This window comes from Euprymna scolopes, chromosome 6 (genome assembly GCF_053919585.1).
Source record: "Euprymna scolopes isolate OS-2025 chromosome 6, ASM5391958v1, whole genome shotgun sequence".
Lineage (NCBI taxonomy): Eukaryota > Metazoa > Mollusca > Cephalopoda > Sepiida > Sepiolidae > Euprymna > Euprymna scolopes.
The window spans coordinates 8,517,794-8,542,793 of record NC_136487.1 but is presented as its reverse complement, the minus strand read 5'-3'; the positions used below and the strand labels follow the sequence as shown (position 1 = coordinate 8,542,793).

The window sequence follows — 25,000 nt, the reverse complement described above, 5'->3', positions numbered from 1 at the left end:
ATGCTTTGTAAATGATCAAATGTTTCAATAATAAGACATTTGAGAAGGTCGTTTGCGAGCACCGATCCCATAGGTCAGAAGGTAGAACTGCCAACCACCAATGGTTGTCGGTTATAACTAAAGTTCGGGATTGGTGCTACTCTAGCCGCACTGAAGAGCTGTGATACAGCGAAACAGTCTATATGTGAATTACTATATATATACATATATATATATGCATATATATATATGTATATATATATATATATAATTTAAGTATAGAACATTAATATAAGAATAGTAGTTACAAAGAATAAAACAAAATATGAGAATAACCGTCATTGCAATGGCTTACATATTTCATCAGAAAGAACAACGTACAATAATTTGCTAATTATTATAGTAAGTATGAATTTGAAAATTTTATGACAAATATTAGCAATTTTTTCTTTAATGTTTTATTTTATTTTTTGTTTAAACCTCCGATGATTATAATAAATCTGTAAAGTATGAAATCCTGCTTCTGTTTGATTATTTCAATACTTATTCTTTCTCCCTCTCTCTTTCTCCCCCCTCTCTCTCTCTCTCTCTCTCTCTCTCTATATATATATATATATATATATATATATATATATATAGATATTAGTTAAATTCAGATGCATTTCTTAAATGAATGTAAAACAAATATTTTTCTGCAGTTGTGTAAGCCACGCGGTTAATGGTAGCCGAATGGATACGGCCTCCGCTAATCGAGCCAGAGATGTCTCGTGTCGCGGGGTTCGAATCGTTCGACTGGTAGTAATCGTGACACCCTGCACTGAAGAATCCCGAAAGGATGAAACACTAGTGTCTGTAGGTATTTAATTATTATAGTAAAAAAATAATTATATATATATATATATATATATATATATATATATATATATATAGTAAGTTGTTCCTACCTTGTGTTTGCCGAGAGTTAGGATACTATTTTAATATCGATCTATAATCATTGGTTGTAAATAGTAATCCGTAGAAATGGTTTAAGAACATCTAATGATGATTTAAATTTTGTAAAATATTTTTAAAACGATTGGTGCTTTAATATTATGTATGTTCTTTATGAAATCTTTAATATAATCCCACCGTTTTTGCAATGATTCTGCACAGGATCTGATACTATTTCAAATTAGGAGTGAAGGTCAGTACCAGAAGTCTGTCAAATCAGGGTGCTTCCACACGACGAAAATCGTTTATTTCAATTGGGGCCAAGTGTTTATTAGAGCCTTGGTGGTGTAGCAGAGATGAAATCTCCCCGCGAGATTGAGAGAGTTAAGCTAAAATTTACATATAAATCGACTCACACAAAGAGCAAACAGCATAAAACCGGTTGACATCTAAAGGGCAAACAACACTGAGTACCTACCGCGACGAACGGACCTTGCTAAAAAATAGAAGTTTGGTTTTGAATGCATTAAATATAAGTTGCCATTAAAACTAATGACATTCTGTGAAGCAACTAGTTTTAACATATAAGAACTAGCAAATAATTTCAAATATTAAAGCAACAAAAGTGGCATGTACGAAGTACGTATAAATTTAAATGCACCATAATGGTGAATTTAATTTTGAATGAAATTTTTATGTTATAAAAGTATTTTTTTCTTCTAAATATGATATTTAAAAACAAGTTATTTTTTATTTAAAAATGTGTAAATCACGCAATTTTTTGTCCAAACTTGTAAATGAACAAATAAAAAAATCCTCCGATGGACATGGACTTTTTAAGCTTTCTTTCACAGTCAAGCCTAGGATGCCTAGCGCCATCACGCGGGAATGTAAAAAGTAATATTGAAATAGAAGCTTTGAATGGTTGAACAACTAACAATTGTTTGTCAGCGTGAGTTGACTGAGTGACGGTTCTTTTCGTTGGTGTGTTCGTTTATCACGGCACCGTAAAGTGTTGTTATAAAAAGTACAAGCTCAATTTTATTTCAAGACATTAATTAAAATATTCTTGGTTTGTGGAATTCTAGTAATTGAATCCTACGCTGTTGTTGTCTTCTAACTCTTCATATCTCTCACTGTCTTTTTGCGTTAAAGAACTACATTCTGATTCTGATGCTATATAGCGCCAATATCTTCTCATTTGTCTCATACTCTGTCTGTTTCTCTTTATCTTTTTGTCTACCTACACATCTCTATTCCTCTTACTATCTCTCTTTAATCAATAAACGAATGAAAAATACAAATGTAAAAAAAGGTTTTTGCAGCGAAATTATTTCATGTTTGTTTGTAATATTAAATTAAAAAAAACGGAGTAATTTACTTGGATGATTTTATCTGTTAATTATCCAATTATACTTAACGGTTAATCTATGGAAGTGTCTGTCACTGACAGAATTATAGGACTGGAGAAAATATGTAAACGATGAAATCTATTGGAATTTCAATTTTTTTGTATGAAGCATACACTGATAGTTTCCGTAATTTACTAGCGTTTAAAAGATAAAATATTGATTTTATAGGAGGAATTTTACTGACTTTACACATTATATATATATATATATATATATATATATATATATATATAATTATTTTTTTGCTATAATAATTAAATACCTACAGACACTAGTGTTTCATCTTTTCGGGATTCTTCAGTGCAGAGTGTCACGATTAACACCAGCCGAACGATTCGAACCCCGCACCACGAGCCATCTCTGGCTCGATTAGCGGAGACCGTATCCATTCGGCTACCATTAACCGCGTGAAAATAGCATTGAATTTAAACATTTTAATTTTTTAAATGTTCATTTACGTCAGTCAGAGAGTGATCTAATCGTTATACGATGATCTATGCATAAGAGCTAAATTGACCGACTTTAATTCAACTGAAAGTGCTCAACGTTAAGAAATGAATTTCTTAAAGGGGCTGTCATAATTATTTTTTTTGCTATAATATATATATATATATATATATATATATATATATATATATATATATATATATATATATGTGTGTGTGTGTGTGTGTGTGTGTATGTCATTTTGTGTGTGAGTTTCTTTCCTAAAAGTTCCGAAACGGCTGAGCCCATCTTTTTCAAATTTCACACAAAGCTAATTTATATGTCTGGCAGTGTTCTTAGATATGTTTTGTACAGAAATTCATCCGATAAGTATCGAAAGTCGAAAACATCCGATCTTAAAAATAGCATTTCTTTCTTATAAATAAAAAATTAATTTTTACAGGGAATAGTTTACGTTACACCGACCAAATCAGATTATAAACAGATTTATTATAATCTGGACATATCGCCTAGTGGTAGAGCATCCGACTACAGATTGAATGATCCTCTGTTCAAGCCCGCGTGTACCTCACCATTTTCTTTTTTCTTTTTAATAATGAGTTCAATTTATGATGAAAGAATAGGTACCATTTAAAATCGCTGCAAATCATTTCTTCGTTTGTATATTTTAAAACTAAGACCTAAGTACGTCCAAGGATAAAGTACTGTTGCCATATCCGGGCAAGAGCTGCTAGAAGCATCTTATCCTTCCTTGATAAAGTTCAGAATAGACTTTGTAGCCTAGTGGAGTTGCCGTTTACTCTTTCTAACAGAAGAGATGTCACTACTTTATCGTTATTTTCATGGCAAGTGCTCGTCTGAGCTCCAGTCTATGCTCCCCTCGCCAAACGTAGATTCGATGAACAATGCTTCTTCTTTAGAACTGCAGGCCTTTGGAACTCTGTTTCGTTTACTGTCTTTCCAGCTGACTACAATTTAGTCGTCTTCAAGTCTAATGTGAACAAATCCTTGATGAGTTGTCACCTTAAGTAATCCAATTTACCAATTTTACTATATTTTCGCATTGACTACTGTACACTCATGAACCCTTATCCTCGAGTAGACCCCTTTATAAATGGTGACTCTTTTGTATATATATATATATATATATATATATATATATATATATATATATTCATGTGAAAAATACCTTTTTTAATTGTATATAATGTTTCGATCTGACGTATGGTTTTGCTCAATCCTAAAATGTTCACCTTCCCAGGTTTTATCTTCTCTCTGAATTTAGTTTATTATTAATCACCTGAGACGCCTTTACCGAAGAATATCGATGGGACTGCTCAGACATTTTTGTAGGCCAGAGCGTGTTAATCTTAGTAAACTGGCTTTTCCAAGCCACACCTAACCTTGTGTCTAACATCCTGAAGAAGAGCTAAATAAAAGATACATATATCTATTGAAGTAGAAATATAAACTTAAATATGCTATCTATCTATCTATCTATCTATCTCGCATATTGACATTAGTCTTTTACAATCTATTTAGTATTTTTATATTCATCTCCATGTTCATATTTAATGTCTACCTTAGCACATAAGTCCCAACTTGGTTCTCATTTTTGAATAGGTCAAGAACAGGTTATGAAAGGGCACAGAAAAATTCAAAAATTAGTCAAGATCAATATACCAATTTATGTTTATTTCATTTATGAATAGGTCAAGAATAGGTCATTAATGAATCAAGAAAATGTCAAATAAAAGTCACACTCTAGATCATTTCTGAATAGGTCAGGAACAGGTCAAGCTTGAGATGTATCGCCTTTGGCTGAGAAGTAGACGGATTAACCGAGTGACCGACGGAAATATTTAATACCTAAAAGAATAAAAATGATTTGCCGGAGGTGAATGAGGCGTTATCGGCAGACATAATTACAAACAAGTTGGGATAATCTCCTTAAATCCGATTAGCTCACACTTAATCTTTATTTACTATCGATTCTTCGTGTTTTTCAAAAAATATTTTTTATTCTCACTCAACTAATAATATGTTCTTTCCCCATTAAAGAATCTTTTAATCACGTGCCATCCAGCACACCATTTCTGATTGCACCTAAAAAGATTTAGCAGATTGTTGCATAAGTTCCAGCTGTTTTTTTTAAAAGAAAATCAAAGAATTTTAACAGCAAAAATAAATATGTGTGAGGCCCAATCTTCAAGTTTTTGTGTGAATCCCATCGACTGAAGGTGGCATAAAATTGTCGCAAAATCACATGTTCATCTTTTCATCAATTCTCTACATGTCTGATGGCCATCTTCCTTCAAAAGAATCCTGAGTTCGTCTTCGTCTATCTTAATTAGTTCTCCGGAACGAGGAGTGTCATTGAGGCCAAAATTACCATGTTGAATCTGGTTAACGAATCTCAAATAGTTCTCTCAGCTATCGCGTTTTCTCCATATATGGCACAAATATACTTGGTCACTTCACTCGCTGTTTGATTTCGATTAAAGGCGAAAAGAAGGTGTCGAAAATATGATTTATTATCTACTTGACAATCCATTTGACGGTTCTGAAAAACGAGAAAAAATTATATGAGCCCAAAACAATGACGAATATATTGTAGACCAGAATACGTGCTTTCCAATGATATCTAACACTTTGCCAAATATCAAAACACGTTTTAGAACAACATTTTTTTATAAAACGATGGGAACTTATGCAACAACCTGATAGCTAGCAAGCTAGTGTTGATATCGCTAGGGTTTTATTCTATTTCCAATTCATGATATTAGAAAACTGTCCTTTCTAAAAAGTGCATTAATTTTTTTAAATAATAATCCCCCATTCCCTGTTTTTCAAAGTATACCAAAAGCAGAAATTGAAATATAATTTAAGCCAATATCCTTTCTTTTACTCCTTTTCTCCCCAAAAAACACTTGAAACGTAAGGGGGTACTATTTGGGATAGTGCTTAACAGCGAACTCTTTGCAGTTGAGCTGCAAGATGTTTTTTCAAATTACATTTAAACTTCTGTTGGAAATCAGGAAACAAGGAGAGAATTTCAAAGTCTAGCTGTCTGAGGGAAGAAAATATTAAACTAGAATGCTTTTTGGCATATAGTGAAGGGGTGGTAATTTGCTGCTTGTCAAGATAATCGGTAGTAAGTCCAGGTGGCACAAGTGCTATGCGTTCATTGGAGCACATTGGAGTATTAAAGTACTGAAGTAAAAGAGGCATTGCTACAAATCTCCTCGCTTAATCGTAAAAAAAAACTTTATAATGCAGTGACAGTGTGCCTTGTTTAGACTGGATAAAATTACAAACAAAAAATATCGAATTTTAGTTATTTTTTTCAGAATTATTTTACAAACAATATATAAAGCAAATTTATAGATGCAACGCAATACAAAAGTGTAACACATACTGGAGCAAATTAAGATATAACGATTAAATATAATAAATATGTAGATTCGCTTTTTATTAATACAATGTATATATTTTTTTTATTTTTATATACTCACGTTTTCAAGAGTTTCCGTATGCACGTTTTAATTATAGTCGAACACATATCTGAGAAAGAGTAATTTTTCCAGAAAATAATACACTAGCAGGGAGACCCGACGTTGCCCGAGATTGAATGATGATCAACAAATGTTTCACACTCCCATATTTCTATTGTCATCGAAATAGGTAAAATTGATAATTTTTCAATTAAGTCGATTGATTGGCTGCTCTTGTTGGGGACCCATCGCAGTGCACCAGGAGAAAGCTTCACATGCCTTCCCTCAATGATCTAGTCCACAATACATTGTAGTCTACATTGCACTGTAGAGAACCTATTGTTGATTTTATAAAAGTATTTTTATACATAACAGCTTGAATTAAAGTTTAAAATGCAAAAGTCAAGTATCACGGTTCAATTGTGCTCTAAGCACAAGCATTCATTTCGAACGTATTCCTGTAAAATTAAAAAAACGTACTGTTGATTTTATATTTATGGCTTTTCTGCTTGTGCGATGATAATGGTTAGAATTTAAGTTTAAAATGAAAAAGTCAAGTATCATAGTTCAATTGAGCTTTAAAGAGAAACATATTTCGAATGCGTCCCTGTCATATCAAAGAATCTAATGTTGATTTTATATGCTGGACTTTTCTGCTTGTGTGTTAATCAAACTTCTCAAATGCACATGTGATGTTAGGCTGTATAAGGTGTTAACTTTGGTTCAAATCGCTTGTTCCTTCTTTCATCAGATTTTTTTTATTATCGATTACGATACTTATCTAAGGCATTCCGATACAAAACCTAAGAACACTGCCAGATACATAGAGTAACTTTGTGTGAAATTCCGTGAAAGTCGGCCTAGACGTTGCGTAGTATATAGGGAACTCTCTCTCTCTCTCTCTCTCTCTCTCTCTCTCACACACACACACACACACACACACACACACACACACACACACACACACATACACAGCACACACAGAGGCAAAGTTCCTTTTTTTTTATAATAGTAGTTAGATTACGGAATTTCCATCTGACCATATTGTCGCAAGTACGAAAACAATGCAATTATAAAATATATATAAAAAAAACATACATATATGCATTGTATCGATAAAAGTTGAAACTGCATAACACATTCCACTATTATATTTTAATTTGCTTCACTTTGTTTCTCCTTTACATTGTATTGCGTTCTATAGATTTAAGTTTTTTTATACACACTAAACAATGCTTCAAGCAAACTACATTTATCTCTGGTCTGAATAAATATTTTTATTTAATAAGGAAAATAGCTTTTCAAATGAAGCATCATCGTTGTCGTCAAATTTTTGTTAATTTTATTTCCCGGCATATCAACTCTTTTCGGTAAAGTTAATGTCGAATCCAGTAAATTTGGTTAAAGATTTTATATTTCAAGTTCTTAACGTGTTTTGATCATTGAATCATGGTGTTTGTTTCAACTAAAATATTATATTGAAATCGCCCCAGAGAAGGCATGAAGCCACTTGATGGATCGTGCTGAAAATTACTATTTCAAGATTAAAAACGAGCAAACAATAGTATTATGGTGATAAATTTCGACACAGGAAACAGTAATTCTCTCCCCTTTGTCAGAAATATTGCTGAAGGTTTACTTTCTACTCTCACTGAAATAAATGTACTGCCGTCATGCACAGGATATATTTGATTTAGTCCAAAGATGAAACTCAAAAAAAGAACTAACTTTCCGAGTCAGAAATTTGAGATATTATTTCATAGTCCCTAAAGTTTTCAAATTCACAAGAAATAAAAGTGGAGCTTGGGTTTATTTCCGGTAAACTTTTCTTTATTTTGTCCTTTAATTCTCACATTCTATAAACGATGTTTCTGACAAAAGGGGAGAATTGCTGTTTTCTGAGTCGGAATCTATCCATCCAGCACTTATCGTTGCCTATATTTTTACTTTGAAGTATTATATTTTAACGCTTACATCAAGCGGCTTCATATCTTGTGTGGAGCTATTGTCATAAAAAAAACACGCAGTGGTCTGGTCTCACAATCAGATAGAGTTTCATGTGATACCAATGACACAGGATAATTAACCATAGTTGAATTTCTAAAACAGTGGTTCCCATAATGGCACACTATTGAGCTCTCCGAGGCAAATCTATCACAAAAAAATTGATATGTAAAAATGGTTCTCAATTTTTATTCTAATGGACAGTTCCAAATATTTACCTATTTAAACAAACGATTTTTTTTAAATACATTTTATTTCTTTTTTAATATTAAAACACAATATCACTTACGTGGTATTGTGTCAGCATTTATTCATACAAACAACATCGCTTATGACGATATGAGAGTTAATTTCTGTCTACAAAAATTTGTAACTTCCATCTATAACTTCTTCACGACTTAGCAGGAATCATTTCGCGGCCCAGCAATATGCCGATGGTTGGGAACCCCTGTTCTATGAAGTATAATCACTTCATGCCAGAGTGGTCTTGTGATTAACGACAACTATAGGACAACTCTGCATTCTATCACAAAAGATCCCAAATTTACACTGCACTAACTGATGCACTTTCACAGCATATCTAGGACAGGTGCGCTTCAACAAGTTGCAAGCACGTGTTTAAAAATATGTCAGTATTTAAATCAGCAGAATTAAAAAAAAGAATTGTAAGAAGAGGAAAAATAAAGCAGTTTAATACACAAAGGGTACCCTTATAATTGGTCCAAGGTGTAATTAAAAACAACCTTCACGATTATGTAAGAAGGCTTACAGGGCAAACGCTATATATATATATATATATATATATATATATAATTTTGTGGAGATTAAAGTGAAATGGTGCATTTTTGTGGGATCTATCAACGCGTAGGTTCAATCCCCGGTTAGAGAAAAGTGCTAGTCTTTTTTTTTCTTTTTTTTTTTTTTACAAGGTGGTCACCACTTATCAAGGCCCGGAAGCCACTCAGGAATAAGGGTTATTGTAAGTACAGTACGTTAGTGTGGATATTTAATAAAGTGTCTAATTAAGGGAGAGGTTCATCAGAAATTTGTTTACGTTGGACTTGAAGACATCCATGTTGTAGTCAGGAGGGAAGCAGGCAGACGGAACAGAGTTCCACAGGCGTGCAGTTCTAAGAAAGAACCTTTGTTCATGGAATCTACGTTTTGATTTAGGCATAGATAAAGAGTGGGGAAAGTTTTTGACAGTGGATTCAGCTAGACGGGTGTTTTTCGTAAAAGATTGGCGAGGGGGGACGAGAGATTGGAGGTCAGACGACCACCTGCCATGGAAATAACGATAAAACAAAGATAGGCTTGCAACGTCTCTTCTGTGGGAGAGAGGTTGCAGGGAAGAGAAAAGGGTATCCCCCACTATGCCATGAAGTCTATTTTGTACTCTGTCAAGGCAGGATAGGCTGTTTTTAGCAGCTCCTGCCCAGATGTGGCAGCAGTGCTCCATCCTTGGACGTACTTGGCTTTTATATAGATAGAGAATTGCATTAGTAGTGAGATATCTTCTGCAGCGGTAGAAAGATCCCAGCATTTTCCCAGCATCCCTGGCAACAGAATTGATGTACGTGTTCCATTTCAGATCAGGAGTAAAGGTCAAACCCAGAAGCTTTTCAAAACATGGGGCTTCTAGATGAGAGTCATCCATTTCAATTGATGCCAGATGGGGATCAGAGCATTGATGATGTAAAGATAGGAGTTTGGTTTTAGATGCATTAAAGGTAACCATCCACGTCTTCCCCCACTGAACCACTCATTCAAGATCAGAGGAGAGAGAATCAGAGAGAGCTTTGTCATTTACAGCCTTTGATGTGTTGCCATAGATGGTCGTGTCATCAGCATAGGTGTCAATGAATGATTAAAGTATGTGTTTAGGGAGATCATTGATGTAGATCAGGAAGAAAGTTGGGCCCAGGATGGACCCTTGAGGGACTCCAGCATTAATACTGCAGGCCTCTGATTTTTGTCCATCAACCACTACTATTATGAGCCTATCAGAGAGAAATAATTTAATGATAGAGAGAATATTTCCAGTTATACCGTAGCTGGAGATCTTGTGAAGTAGGCCTTTATGCCATACCCTGTCGAAGGCCTTTGATATGTCAAGAGCAATTGCCCTGGAAAGGAAGCCTTTGTAAAGAAATTCACTAATCCCATGAGATATAAACGTTAGCACATCTGCGGTAGATCTTGCAGAACAGAAACCATATTGCATGTCACTAAGAAGGTTATTTCTGTTGAGGTGATTGACTATTTCTCTATTTAATATGGATTCTAGCAACTTACTCATGACACACAGGAGACTTATTGGTCTGTACTGAGAGGGAGATGACTTATCACTTGAATTCTTACATACAGGGCATACTGATGAGGTTTTCCAGTGTGTTGGAAAGCACTTCTCCTTAAGGCAACGCTTAAACAGTTTTGTAAGTATGGGAGCAAGTTCTGGTTGAAGCTTTTTTAACACAATAATTGAGATGCCGTTAGGGCCAGTAGCTTTACTGGAATCAAGATTCTTGATTAGCTTGGCGACCTCATGCACAGATATTTGTATGTTACCTAGCGTGTTCTGCCTTATAGGAGGAAATATGGGGAGTTGATGGCCTTCGTCGCATAGGGTAGAATTAGCTGCAAAGTTCTTGGCAAATAGTTTGGCCTTGTCTGAAGCTGAGGAGATGACCTCTGGCCCGTTGATAATGGTTGGGATAGAACACACACTTCTGTTCAGGATCCTGTTTGTTATTTGCCAAAACTGGTGGGAACCAAGCCGCTGATCAGCTACTTTGGATTTAACAGACTGGGCATATAGCTCTCTTGCATTTTTTATTACTCTTTTACAGTGATTGCTGACGTTCCTGAAAGCAGCTTTAGTCTCAATGCATCTATTACGTTGGTAGCTATGGAAAAAGTGATTTCTGTGCGCGATGGCAGCAGCACATTCTGAGGAGAACCATGGTTGGCTGTTAGGTTTTTGTTGGAATTTTTTAGATGGTATGAATCGGTCTATGCCTACAATTAACCATTCGGTCAGGTCTGATACTATAGAGGACACATCCTTTTTAAACTTGGAATGCAGAGGTAAATAAGATATAAATGTACGGAAGCTATCCCAGTCAGCCATGGAGTATCGGTATACAGTACAGTGGAGGGGTACGTCTGGGGACTTATTACATTTCATTTTTATCTTAACTGATACAGTGGAGTGGTCAGAGGATCCTAGAGGAGAAAGAACGGAACATGAACATAGCTCAGGGGAAGTTGAGAGAAAAAGGTCTAGGAGGCTTGCATATTGACCTGTAGTATCGGGCACACGGGTGGGCTTGCGAACAATCTGAGTGAGGTCATAAGTAATGGCAAAATCATGACAGAACCTTCCCTCATCGTCCGTCTTATTTGAGTGGGTCAGCCATTCCACGTTATGGACGTTGAAGTCTTCACAGATTTGAATGTTATTCGAGGGATGTGCAGACAGGATGTGGTCTATTTTCTCAGATATGCTCTTAAAGATAGGAACTCTGCTGTTTTGGGGCCGATAGAGGGCAAATTTAAATGCAGTGGTGTAAGCAAGTGCAACCCAGAAGCACATATAAGGTAAATTAGGATCTTCTCTAGAGATATCCCTGCCACATGGGAAGCCATCTTTAATGTAGGCACATATTCCATGCCCATGGCGATCTTGGGGGTCAGATTTAGATGTCAAGTTAGAGTATTTATTAATTATGAACTCATCTAGGAAAGTGGTCGGCCCTATTCCAGTTTCGCTTAGAACGAATATGTCCGGTGTCGTCTCCTGTAATTGGGTTCCAACCTCTGGAAGGTTGGAACGTAGACCCCTGATGTTGAAGAAGGAGACATGGTAGTAGGGGTCTACATTGGAAGATGGGGTTCTAGGTTTATTCGAGTTTTTTTTTTTTTTTTTTTTTTTTTTTTACAAAGGCATCACCACATTATCAAGGCCCAGAGGCCACTCAAGGATAAGGGTTAAAGAGTGTACAGTAGAAATTGGTCAATATAGTAATCATTAGTAATGAAAATTTGGTAAATTTAATAACTTATATGGAACGGCTCATCAAGAACTTATTTACTTTAGACTTGAACACAACCATATTGTAGTCAGCCGGAAAGCAGGAAAACGGAAGACAATTCCACAGGCGTGCAGTTCTAAGAAAGAAGCTTTGTTCATGGAATCTACGTTTAGGTTTAGCCACAGATAAAGAGTGGGGGAAATTATTGATAGTGTTTACAGCTAGACGAGTGTTTCTTGTGAAAGTTTGGCGAGGGGGGACCAAAGATTGAAGCTCAGTTGAACACTTTCCATGAAAATAACGATACATCAGAGACAAACTCGCAACATCTCTTCTGTGAGATAGAGGTTGCAAGGAGGAGAAAAGGACATCTCCTACGAGGCTACGAAGTCTATTTTGAACTCTATCAAGGCAGGACAAGTCCTTTCTAGCAGCTCCTGCCCAGATGTGGCAACAGTATTCCATCCTTGGACGTACCTGGCTCTTATATAGGTAGAGAATAGCATCAGCAGTGAGATATCTACTGGATCGATAGAAAGATCCCACCATTTTTCCAGCGGCCTTGGCAACAGATTTGATATACGTGTTCCATTTAAGATCAGGAGTAATGGTCAAGCCCAGAAGCTTGTCAAAACTTGAGGCCTCCTGAAGACGAGAGCCATTCATTTCAATTGATGACAAATGTGGATTAGAATGTTGATGATGTAAAGAGAGAAGCTTGGTTTTAGATGCATTAAAAGTAACCAGCCACTCCTTTCCCCATTGTACTACGTGCTCAAGATCAGAGGAGAGAGAATTGGAGAGAACTTGCTCGTTTACTGTCTTAGATGTGGTACCATAAATGGTAGTGTCGTCAGCATAAATGTCTACAAATGATGTAAGGATATGATTTGGAAGATCATTAATGTAGATCAGGAAAAGAGTTGGGCCCAGGATGGATCCCTGAGGGACACCGGCATTAATACTGTGAGCTTCTGATTTTTGCCCCTCAACTACTACTCTTATGAACCTATCAGAAAGAAATGATTTAATAATTGAGAAGACTTTTCCAGCTATACCATAGCTAGCGATCTTATGAAGTAAACCTTTATGCCATACCCTATCAAAGGCTTTAGATATGTCAAGAGCAATTGCTCTAGAAAGATTGCCACCGTCGAGAGATTTGCTAATCCTATGCGATATAACTGTAATGACATCTGCTGTAGATCTAGCAGAACGGAAACCATATTGAGTGTCACTAAGAAGGTTATTTTTGTTGAGATGTTTGATTACTTCTGTATTTAACACAGATTCTAGCAACTTACTCATGACGCACAGGAGACTTATTGGCCTGTACTGAGAGGGGGATGAGCGATCACCTGAATTCTTAAATACAGGGCATACTGATGAGGTTTTCCAGGGAGATGGGAAACTATTCTCCTTAAGACAACGTTTAAACAGTTTTGTAAGTATGGGCGCTAATTCAGGTTGAAGTTTTTTGAGTACTATAATTGGAATACCATCAGGGCCAGTTGCTTTACTCGAATCAAGGTTTTTGATTAGCTTCGCAACATCACGTACAGATATATGTATATCACATAGCGTGTTTTCTGATACAGGAGGAAATATTGGGGGTTGGCGGTCTTGGTCGCAAAGGGTAGAATTTGCTGCAAAGTTCTTGACAAAGAGTTTGGCTTTGTCTGATGCTGACGAGATTACCTCAGGTCCATTGATAATAGTTGGGATGGAGCACACGCTTCTGTTCAGGATTCTGTTTGCTATTTGCCAAAACTGGTGGGAACCAAGCCGCTGCTCAGCTACTTTGGACTTAACAGATTGAGCATACAATTCTCTTGCGTTCCTTATTACTTTCTTACAATGGTTGCTGGCAGTCCTGAAAACGGCTTTAGTTTCCATACATCTATTACGTTTGAAGCAGTGGAAAAAGTGATTTCTGTGCGCAATGGCAGCAGCACATTCTGGAGAGAACCATGGCTGGCTGTTAGGTTTTTTCTGAAACTTTTTAGAGGGTATGAAATGGTCAATACCTACAATTAACCATTCAGTTAGGTCTAATACTATAGAGGACACATCCTTTTTAAACATGGAATGCAGAGGTAGATCAGATATAAATGTACGGAAGCTATCCCAGTCAGCCTTAGTGTATCGATATACTGTACGATGAAGAGGTACATCTGGGGACTTATTACATTTCATTTTTATCTTAATTGATACAACAGAGTGGTCGGAAGATCCAAGAGGCGACAGAACAGAAACTGAACATAGTTCAGGGCAAGTTGTGAGAAAAAGGTCTAGTAGGCTCGCATACTGGCCATCATTATCGGGCACACGGGTAGGTTCCTGAACAATCTGAGTGAGGTCATAGGCAATGGAGAAATCATGACAGAACCTCCCCTCATCATCGGTCTTGTTTGAGTGGGTCAACCATTCAACGTTGTGAACATTGAAGTCTCCACATACGTGAATGTTAGCTGAAGGATAAGTAGAAAGGACTTGGTCAATTTTCTCAGATATGCTTTGAAAGATAGTAACTCCACTGTTGTGGGGGCGATAGAGAGTAAATATAAATGCAGTAGTGTGAGCTAAAGCAACCCGGAAGCACATATAGGGTAAGTTAGGATCTTCCCTGGAGATGTCCCTCCCACATGGAAAGCTATCTTTAATATAGGCACATATTCCATGCCCATGGCGATCTTGGGGGTCAGATTTAGAAGTTAAGTTAGAGTATCCTGAAATTGCAAACTCATCTAGGGAAATAGCCTGTCCAATGCCAGTTTCACTTAAAAATAAAAGGTCTGGTTTAGTCTCCTGTAATTGGGTTTCAACCTCTGGAAGGTTAGAACGAAGACCCCTGATGTTGGAGAAGGAGACATGGTAGTAGGGGTCTACGTTGGAAGTTGGGGAACCGGGTTTAATCGTGTATTTTTTCTTGAAACTTGTCATGATGAAATTTTGGAATTTGTGGACTAGGTCGACAGATTTACTTAGAGCAGGACAGAGAGATGTTTCATGTTGAGGTTTTGGGATTTGTGGAACAGGTCGGCATACTTGGTTAGAGCAGTACAGAGAGGGAAAGTAAGAGAGAAAAAGACAGGAATTTTTTTTTTGTAGCACATGAAAAGGTAAAGCTGTAACAATTACCCACTAGTATGGCATCGAGAGGCCCCACCAGAGACTACTGCATAGTCCAGAGTTCATCCACCAAATGGCAATACAGCAGTCCCAGTACTTTGCACCTGCTGATAGGACAGCCTCCTTAGTGGTTAATCCAAGGTCCAGGTCCCTGACTATCAGGCGGATAATGTCAGCTCAGATGAAACGTTTACCTCCAGCACCCTTACTAGTGACATGGCCACAAGGATAGACATAGAGACAAAAAAATTTCCGACATCTCAGACTACTATTCACCAAGTACTAGCGGCCTTTAAAGCAGCTTTTTCTTTACCCTTTGTCAGAAAAATCACTCATTTGCACGAGGACTGAGGGACAAAAAAAGGAGAAGCGAAAGTTACTGGAGCTGCCGATAACACATCCACTGTATTATCTACTCTCCATAATCTAGATGCACTAATGATTTGTGATACAACGAACCAGTACTGTATGTGGATAACTCTCTTTCTTTCTCTCTTTCTCTCTTTCTCTCTCTCTCCCTCTCTTTCTCTCTCTTATATATATATATATATATATATATATATATATATATATAAGGTATATCCGTAGAGTAAACCGATGCAAGCGAGCACTTGAATAATGTCACACTAATATCTCAAAGAGGTATTACATCTATATATTAATTAGTCACAACGTGTGTATATGTGTTTATTATGAATTGGATTAGCGATTGCATTTTCAATCATGTGTACAGCGTAATATAAAAGATTATGTAAGAGAAATTATGTACGAGTAATCACTTTGGTATAATTAGACAGGTGATGCCTACAGGGAAGAATGCATAAAATTGGATCTAAATTGAGTACAATACACGAAAACCAAAAGGTATTAATACATGCATTTTGCCTTTGCGACAAAAAGAAAATCCGCACTTGTATTTTTCCAAAAGCTGCAAATTTAAGCTAAATTTAATGTAACTGTTTATTACTCTATTATTTTGACTTTTAATGGAAATATTTAAAAAATAACCTCATTTGATTAGCCTTTTATTCCTCTATTACCTGTTCATATTTTACTTTTAATTAAAATATTCTAGCATTCACGTCAATTTAAAAAATAACTTCAAATTGAGGAGGCAAAAAGAAAGTCCGCACAACAAATTCGCTTAAGATCAGTTTAAATTATCGCCCTTAAATCAGTTTAAAATATCCAGCAACAGGCAACAAAGCATCTCTAATCGTAATTGTTGTTGTTCCAACGTAATATTTTGCGCATATGCCACAACTTTCTCTTAGTAATCGTCAGGAGCTCATTAATCTCTGGTTTATCCAATCGAGTATCGGCCACAGATGTGATGAGAAAACGGTACGAAAGACTGTACAAAAGCACCAAAACACCGGCAGTGTTCGCGATGCTCCTAAATCTGGTCGTACTAGAGTTACTTCTAACAGGGAAGACATTACTATCAACATCCGCAGCCTACGAAACAGATTTGAAACGGCTCGCCAAATCCAACAACAGTGCAATTTTGTTAAAAAGTGCTCTCTTTCTACTGTCAAAGACAGATTAAAGGAATTTAATTTGCGAGGATATGTTGCAAGATGCAAGCCAATGATTTCTGCAAAGAACAGAAAGCGCCGTCTGGACTTCGTTGGGTGCAATGAAGATCATGACTCTTCATATTGGTCAAAAGTGCTTTTTAGCGACGAAAGCAAGTTCAATAGTCTAGGCAGTGAGTGTAGGCAAGTACATCCGAGGAAAGACAAAGAATTGAATCCTAGGTGATTAGTTTCAACGCTGCAAGGTGGTGGAGGTTCAGTTTTGATGTGGGACATTATTAGTACCAATGGTCCAGGGCTTATAGTTCGCTTGCAAGGTCGAATTAGTTCGACCAAGTTCATTAATTTTCTTCCCTAATTTGGATGATAATCCCATCTTCATGCAGGATAATTCTCCCATTAACAGAGCTGGCAATGTAAAGAGGTTTCTGGAAGAGCATGATATTCTGTGTTTGGATTGGCCTACACAATCTTCAGGCCTCAATCCTATCGAAAACGTATGGCATTACATCAAGCAACAGCTACACAATGATAAAATCACAAATTTGGAAAAACTTTGAACAAAAATTAAAAACAAGAACTTTGGACAAAAATTAAAGAAAAGTGGGATGCCCTTTCCCTGGAGTATTGCTGCAGTCTAATTCGAGAAATTCCCAAAAGATTGCAAGCTGTCAAATTGCAGAATGGCTATGCTACTAAATATTAACTAGTTCATTGTGTTCCTGTTGTATTTGTGTTGCATTAATGTTCTAAAGTTACATTTAAATAACAATTTTCTATTGTGCGGACTTTCTTTTTGCCTCCTCAATTTGAAGTTATTTTTTTTAAATTGACATGAACACTAGAATATTTCAATTAAAATTCAAATTATAGAAAAATAAAAGGTCAATCAAATGAGGTATAGTTTGTTTAAACAGTTACATTAAATTTAGCTTAAATTTGCAGTTTCTGAAAAAATTACCAGTGCAGACTTTCTTTTTGCCGTATATATATATATATATATATGCGGTCACTAATAATTGTTATATTTTGTATATTTGTTTTATTATTTGATATTTCAATTTTTCAAATTATTAATTTTTTGAAATAATTTTAACGCGTTTCGGATGATCATGTCTTTTTAGCGTCCTCTTCAGAAATTTTGTAAAAATTATGTTTTGGAAAAGCCATTTGGGGATAAATAGTTTTCTCAAACAGTAACAATACTAAACATTTTCAAATTCGAGTGTGTTTCACCACTCCCATTGGTTCGATGGGGTTAGTTCAAGGTCACTGAATTGGAATTGAGCTCGTGGTTAGTAGGTGTTGTTTGTTTTCCATGTTTACTTTTTATTTATTTTTTTCTCTTAAAAATGTGTGGACATCTCATAGGTGTGTCTGCATATTCAAGTGTGAGTGAGTGTGTGTGCGTGCTTTTTTATTTCTTGTATTAATTTGTGAAATATAAGTTATATTTCATACGAGGGGCGTGCAATAAGTAATGCCCCTGACACACTTCCATTTGTCTGATCTAGCTGAAATTTTGCATGTGCAATGATTTATATCGAAGGGTTATGTGGCAAATTACAGCTCTGATATAATTGTGGTTTCTGTTTTACAGGTGTTTGAACTGAGTCAGGTGTGAAATGGAGCCTGTTGAATGTCGAGCAGTGATCCGGTTTTTGTATTTGAAGGGACGGCCACCACAGGAGACTTTTGATGAAATGAAAGAAACTTATGGTGATAATGCCCCATCATATGACCTTGTAAAACGCTGGCATCGTGAATTCAAACATGGCCGGAAGTCTGTAAAAACAGCTCCCAGACCTGGTCGCCTCCCTTCTGCCATTGATGAGGCATCTGTCCGTCAAGTTGAAAGAAGAAGCAGGCAATTTTGACTAAAGTCAACATCTTACACAGCCTAACATCACAAGTGTATTTGAGGAGTTTTATTACAACACAAGCCGAAAGGCCCAACATATAAAATGAACAGTAGGTTCTTTGATATGACAGGGGCGCGTTCGAAATGAATGTTTCTGTTTAAAGCACAATTTCATAATGATACTTTACTTTTCCATTTTAAACTTAAATTACCACCTCACAACTAGTAAGACCAGACATATAAAATCAACAGTGAGTTCTTTGATATGACAAGGGCGCGTTCGAAATGAATGTTTCTTCTAAGAGAACAATTAAAGCATGATACTTGACGTTTGCATTTTCAACTTTAATACAAGCCATTATATATAAAAAATAATTTATAAAATAATCAGTAGGTTCTCTACAGTGCAATGTAAACTACAATATATTGTGAACGTAATCACTGCAAAAAGCATGTGAAGCTTTCTTTAATTAGAGCAGGCAATCAATCTGAAGTGAGAAATTACACGACTTGAATCATGCCACTTCGCTGGTTGATTGGTGTGACGTTGTTTTTAATTACAACCTTTCTCGTCGGTTGATTTGAATTTTAACCCGCGAACGTTGGCATGTTTCAACTGAAAACCATTAGTTTGGGAAAAGGTTTATTGGGAAAAAGGTTTATTAATTATTGAAAAGGTTTCAAGCAGAACAGACTCATATTAATTTTCTTATCAATTTAAGGGCTTTTTGGCGTCCAACATTGTCTCGGTACTTTTGAGACAATGTAACCTACTAAGTTAGATGTTCTTTTCTAGTTGTAATATCGTCTTTCTAATCAGCAAAAGAAGGTTGATTTTGGGTTTTACCACTTCGTTGGAATTATCCGATTTTTAAAAAAAATTCAAACATTGTTTAAAATGAACCACCAACCAAGGATTAATGATAATCTTCACAGGAATTTTTCCCTCTTCATCACGAAGTGTTACCTGCCAGGCTCAGCAGAAGCAATAAACTTAGGCAACATAATTTTGCAAGCGAGAAGATGAATCGATCTGCCTTCAATCATCAGGTAAGTGCGCTTTTCGATTGTCAAATAAAAAAGTGAAAAAATGTTGCATATGTAATATGTATATATATATATATATATATATATATATATATATATATATATATATATATATATATATATATAACTACTTCATTTACTCACATAAATTTAATATACGAAAGTATAGATTTATGCATAAACTTTAAGTATTTAGTAGCTGATTGGCTAACTAAAAATCCTCAACATATATAAAAACAAGAAGCAACCACAGAATTCGCATATAAGCCTGACGAATCCTATAGTGGATGAAACGCAGAATATTCAGTGTAGCTTAATCGCCATATATATTTTATAAATTACTATATATATATATATATATATATATATATATATATATATATATATATAAACAGACCGCACATAATATTTCAGCTTGCATGAAACACCTCTCAAGTTGATCCAAAATGCAAAATAGTTCTTTAGAGAGAATGCATTCCAAAATAAGTCCAGCGTGACGATGCATATAATCCGATTGAAAAGTTTTCAAAACAACTGAAATAATGAAAATTGTTTTTATCCGGGCAGTGCAGTAGCCCAAAGAGAAGTCTGTCCCCAGTCAAATGGGACCTAATAGTAAAAAGAGAGAAATCCAGTATGAGGACCTTTACCATCGGCTTAATTAGAAAAAGTTATTTCAAATTATATTTTAAAGTAATTAAGTTCAGGCTAAGCGAAAAAAAAAGTCAGTCCGTGAAAGCTCGTATTACTCTGACCGGAAATAGTCCAGCCAGAACGAAACAGATCTTTCTATAAAGTGTTAAATTCGATGTCATTATTAAAAAAATTGTAGGAGTGATTACTATAAAGTTTTTAAGTGTTGCAGAATCATAGCTTATTAAGGCGCAGTTTGCTTTTATACATATTTTTTTTACATATGCAACATTTTTTCACTTTTTTATTTGGCAATTTATAATTACAATAAATTGCGGTTTCACTTAATGTCTTAACTAGCACATTCTAGCATTGCTACAAATATAATTTGCTGATTTCTTTATGTCCTCTGATGAGAATAATAATAAGAATAACATTCTTTGAAACTCCACGAAATAAGGACTTTGTAAATTGTTTTATTGGAGTATTCAGTCGAACAATAAATTTTGATAACAGTTTTAATTTTCTTTCTTTTATAATAAGCTCTACTATCTATTGCGTATTGAGCTTTGTTTTCATTAATATATATATATATATATATATATATATATATATATATATCAGGATTTCGGTGTTTAAAAGTACGTAAAGAAACCTTGCGTTTTCATGATTTCAGTCCTTCACACTATTTTTATCATTTTTATCCTCTTTTTATTTTATTACTAAAATAGAATAAGACTCAGTGACTAAGACGTTATTGTGAAGATAAATAAAATAAATATCAAAAGTAAATGGAGTCAGCAAATTTCTAGTTAATATTATTCGAAAAAACAAACAAAAAACAAACTAGTCTTTATTTCCACATGAGTGATAAGCAGACAGAAAATAGAACAGTGTCATTTAATTCCTGAAAAAAAAAAAAAAGAAATAAATAAATAAAAAGGGAGGAAGCTTGTTGTGTGCTGTGCTGTCTTATATTTAACGCACGTGTTTATGTGTATAATACATTCATTAATAAACAATTGTATTAATGTTTGGAAAATGATATCTAAAATGGAAATAAATTTGTTTATTTTATTACATATTTTGTTGGTAGGTCATTACTACAGTGTCACATTCTCAAAAGTCGTCTGAATGCCGGGGACAGTGATTTTATTAACACGTGTTTATTTTTTTTTTTCAATTCTGTCACCGGATTTTTCTTATGAACAGATAAGTTCAAATTATTTTACAACTGTTCCTGTAGCCTCATTATTTCAGTTTGGAGTGCCGTTTTTACACTTCAATTTTAAATTTCAATTCATGTGCTAATAAGCAAACCCCACATCTATTTTGCTAAATAAAATTCCTCAAATGAGATGAGCCATTCATTGAAAATCTATGGATTAAGGAAAAAACTTAAAGAATTATTTGTAATCCTTTGTCAAAAAATAAAACAATAAATTCTACAAAATTTAACTTTATGTTTACGGTATTATACACCCTGTATTCCTACGGCATTTCAGTTTTTCATCTCTCTCTCTCTCTCTCTCTCTCTCTCTCTCCATATATATATATATATATATATATATATATATATATATATATATATATATATATACGAAAGACGTTTCATAAGTAATGCCTCCTATTCTTTATTCTGCCCGAATGAATCAGAGGGAATTGCGAATGATGACTGAGCTTATGCATTCATGACCTGAAAGTTTAATTTCTCTGTATATATATGAATAAATGTGTTTTACATTTGTGAAAATATATTGACGTATTTACGTGGATTTTACGGTAATCATAAAAAATATGAAAACAACAACTTTATAGTTAAATATTTAGACGTTTAAAAAGAATCGAAATCAGTAATTGTATCGGAATCTGAAATTTAGAAAATAATCGCTAATTTTATTGTAATCGGGAAAAAATAGAATCATTCCATCACTAGAGCGTCTGAAAGGTAATGCCCTCCCATTTTTATTCTGCTCGAATGAATCAGACGAAAGGGCAAATTGCATTGTTATGATGACTGAGCTTATGCATTTATGGCATAAAATTTTCATTTCTCCCTTGCAGATATTGACTCTAAGAAAAGTAACCCCTGTTATGGACGTGCGTCAGAAGCAGAGATGTACCATTAAATTCATAGTAAAGATGCATTGTGACCATTTAGAAAAAATATTTTGAAAATGTCGCTCGTTTTAATGGTACCACTCCCGTCTTGGTATCTCTGTAACTTTTTGAGTTAATAAAATAGGCGGCCTTATTTGACCAATTTATAAACATGTCAATAAACATAGACAAAACCAGTTTTGAAAGTATTCACAATCTGGTTAATTATAGAATTAGAATGTTATATTGTTTATACAAAATAAATAAAATAATTATTGCATTCAACTCCGAAATGAAGTGCAGTTCTAGGAGATCCACTCTCTACAGCTTTGATTCTCTTTTTCAGAAGGAGTAAGGTTATTGCTACTCACCTGAGACACCCTTACCACGGAATGGTGACGATGCTGCCAAGGCATTTTTGTAGTCGAACGTTGCCTCTTCAATCCCACTTTCCAACTCTTGTGTCACATCGTCCAGTCAGGGAAGCGGGATAAATATTGAACCCGTCAGATATAATGGAGAATAACCAGGGATAATGTTGGCGATGCATACACGTTAATTTTAAGGATTACCCCCCCCCCCCCTTCCCGTCTCCCTCAGGATAAAATTTGAGTTAGATTAATAGGTGAAAATTAATAAACTGCGGCGATGGGTACCTCATTTTTTTTTTTTTAAACAACAGCCGATTGAATTAATATACTAATATAAGAACAACAACCAAACGCGCCTTTGACTAGATACGAACAATTGCACATGTACCGCGGGTCTGCTTTCTTACTAACTACAACAAAACAACGTTGAGTCTGGTCAGTATTAAAATAGGTGACCATTTGGGAATTCCAGCTGCTGTATGTGGTCCCTGCTTGTTTCAACATTGTTCCCAGTCGTCTTGGACTTCTCTTTGCCACTGGACCCAAGCAGTGCTGATTCAGGATATGTGTGGTTGGAGATTGCGCAACCTTTGCCTCACAATTACATGCTCAACAACCTTATAGGGGATATCCATTCTCTTTCAAGACTGAACAGATGCGTTTTTCTTTTCTTTTTTTTTACAACATGGCTATCTTCAAGTCCAAGGTAAACAAGTTCTGTGTATTATTATTCATCGCACTACTGTTCTCATCTTCAGTGTGGTTTTCACAACGTTTCGGTCCGCAAGGAGCATGGCGCAGTGGTTAGAGTACTGGGAAAAATCAATTGTGAAAATTATATTCTCCTAAAGGTTGAAGGTTCAATCCGCAGTGTGGGCGACCGAAAAATACATTTGCGAATTACTTAGGACCTCTATCCAGTTATGACTGACAGAACAAGAACACGCTACCCCTGTGAAGTAAATAAAGGGTTCCACTCGAAATTCCGTTCAAATTCCCGAGTTCGACAGAAACATCCCAGAGTTCGACAAGATATACCTGAAGAAGGCCGGAGGTTATATCGACTGAAACGTTGTGAAAATCACACTCAAGATGAGAACAATAGTCCGATAAATAATACAAAGAACCAATCGTCATCTCAAAAATTCAGAAATAAAACAAGTTCTTGTTGAGCCGTCACCTTAAATAATTAAATTCTACCCAATATTCATTACCCATCATCAGTAAGTTATTGTCTCACAGACCACCTTACACTCATTAACACTTATCCTCGAGTGGCATTCAGGCCTTGATAAATGGTGACTCCTTTGTAACAAAATTGTACCAGATAAAAAGCACTTACCTTTAATAAGTCAGCGGTTGGTAAACTTGTTTATTTTTCTTTTACGATATGTTTTCTTCAAATATGTTTTTTTCAAATATGTTTTTTTCAAATATGTTTTCTTCAAATATGTTTTCTTCAAATATGTTTTCTTCAAATATGTTTTCTTCAAATATGTTTTCTTCAAATAAATTTTCGCGTTGAGTAAAAAATAAATGAATTCATCTTTTTAGTTGCAATTGTTTTAGAAGTATCACATTTCTTTATAAAAAGAAAATATAAAGAAAGAGTGGTGTTGACTTTTGGGCCGACGGACGACGTTGAGTTCTCCTATACGAATAGACTCTAGCAAGAATATAACTAAACTAAAAAGGGCCGAGCGCGGCAGAAATAGATGGCCGATGGAGTGCGTGTCAATCCGAAAACGAATTACTTATATAACATACACGCGGCTGCTGCTGCTGCTGTCGAGACGTCGTTTATTTGTAGTTTTGTTAATCCGATTGTTAAGAGAAGCACATGAACTGTACATGCAATAATCAACTTACAAATCACCCGAGGACTAGAAAGAATACGCATATAATGAAAATAAAATCTAGTCAAGTCAAACATTTGTGTATGCGTGTTTTAAGATACGTCTACAGAATTGCATATCTATATTTTATATATATGTTGGAAAGATAGCTAGAATGCAGGG

The 25,000-nt window shown here is 35.3% G+C and overlaps 1 protein-coding gene across 1 annotated transcript in view; it reads right to left on the bottom strand.

The window, feature by feature from the left end:
• Positions 1-24,728, bottom strand: part of LOC145277491 (cytochrome b5-like) — a 74,396-nt gene extending 49,668 nt beyond the window's left edge. Inside the window, exon 1 of the mRNA XM_080128878.1 lies at positions 24,325-24,728. The gene's annotated coding sequence lies outside the window, so the exon portion shown is untranslated. The remainder of the gene's footprint in view (positions 1-24,324) is intronic.
• Between the last annotated feature and the right edge of the window lie 272 nt (positions 24,729-25,000).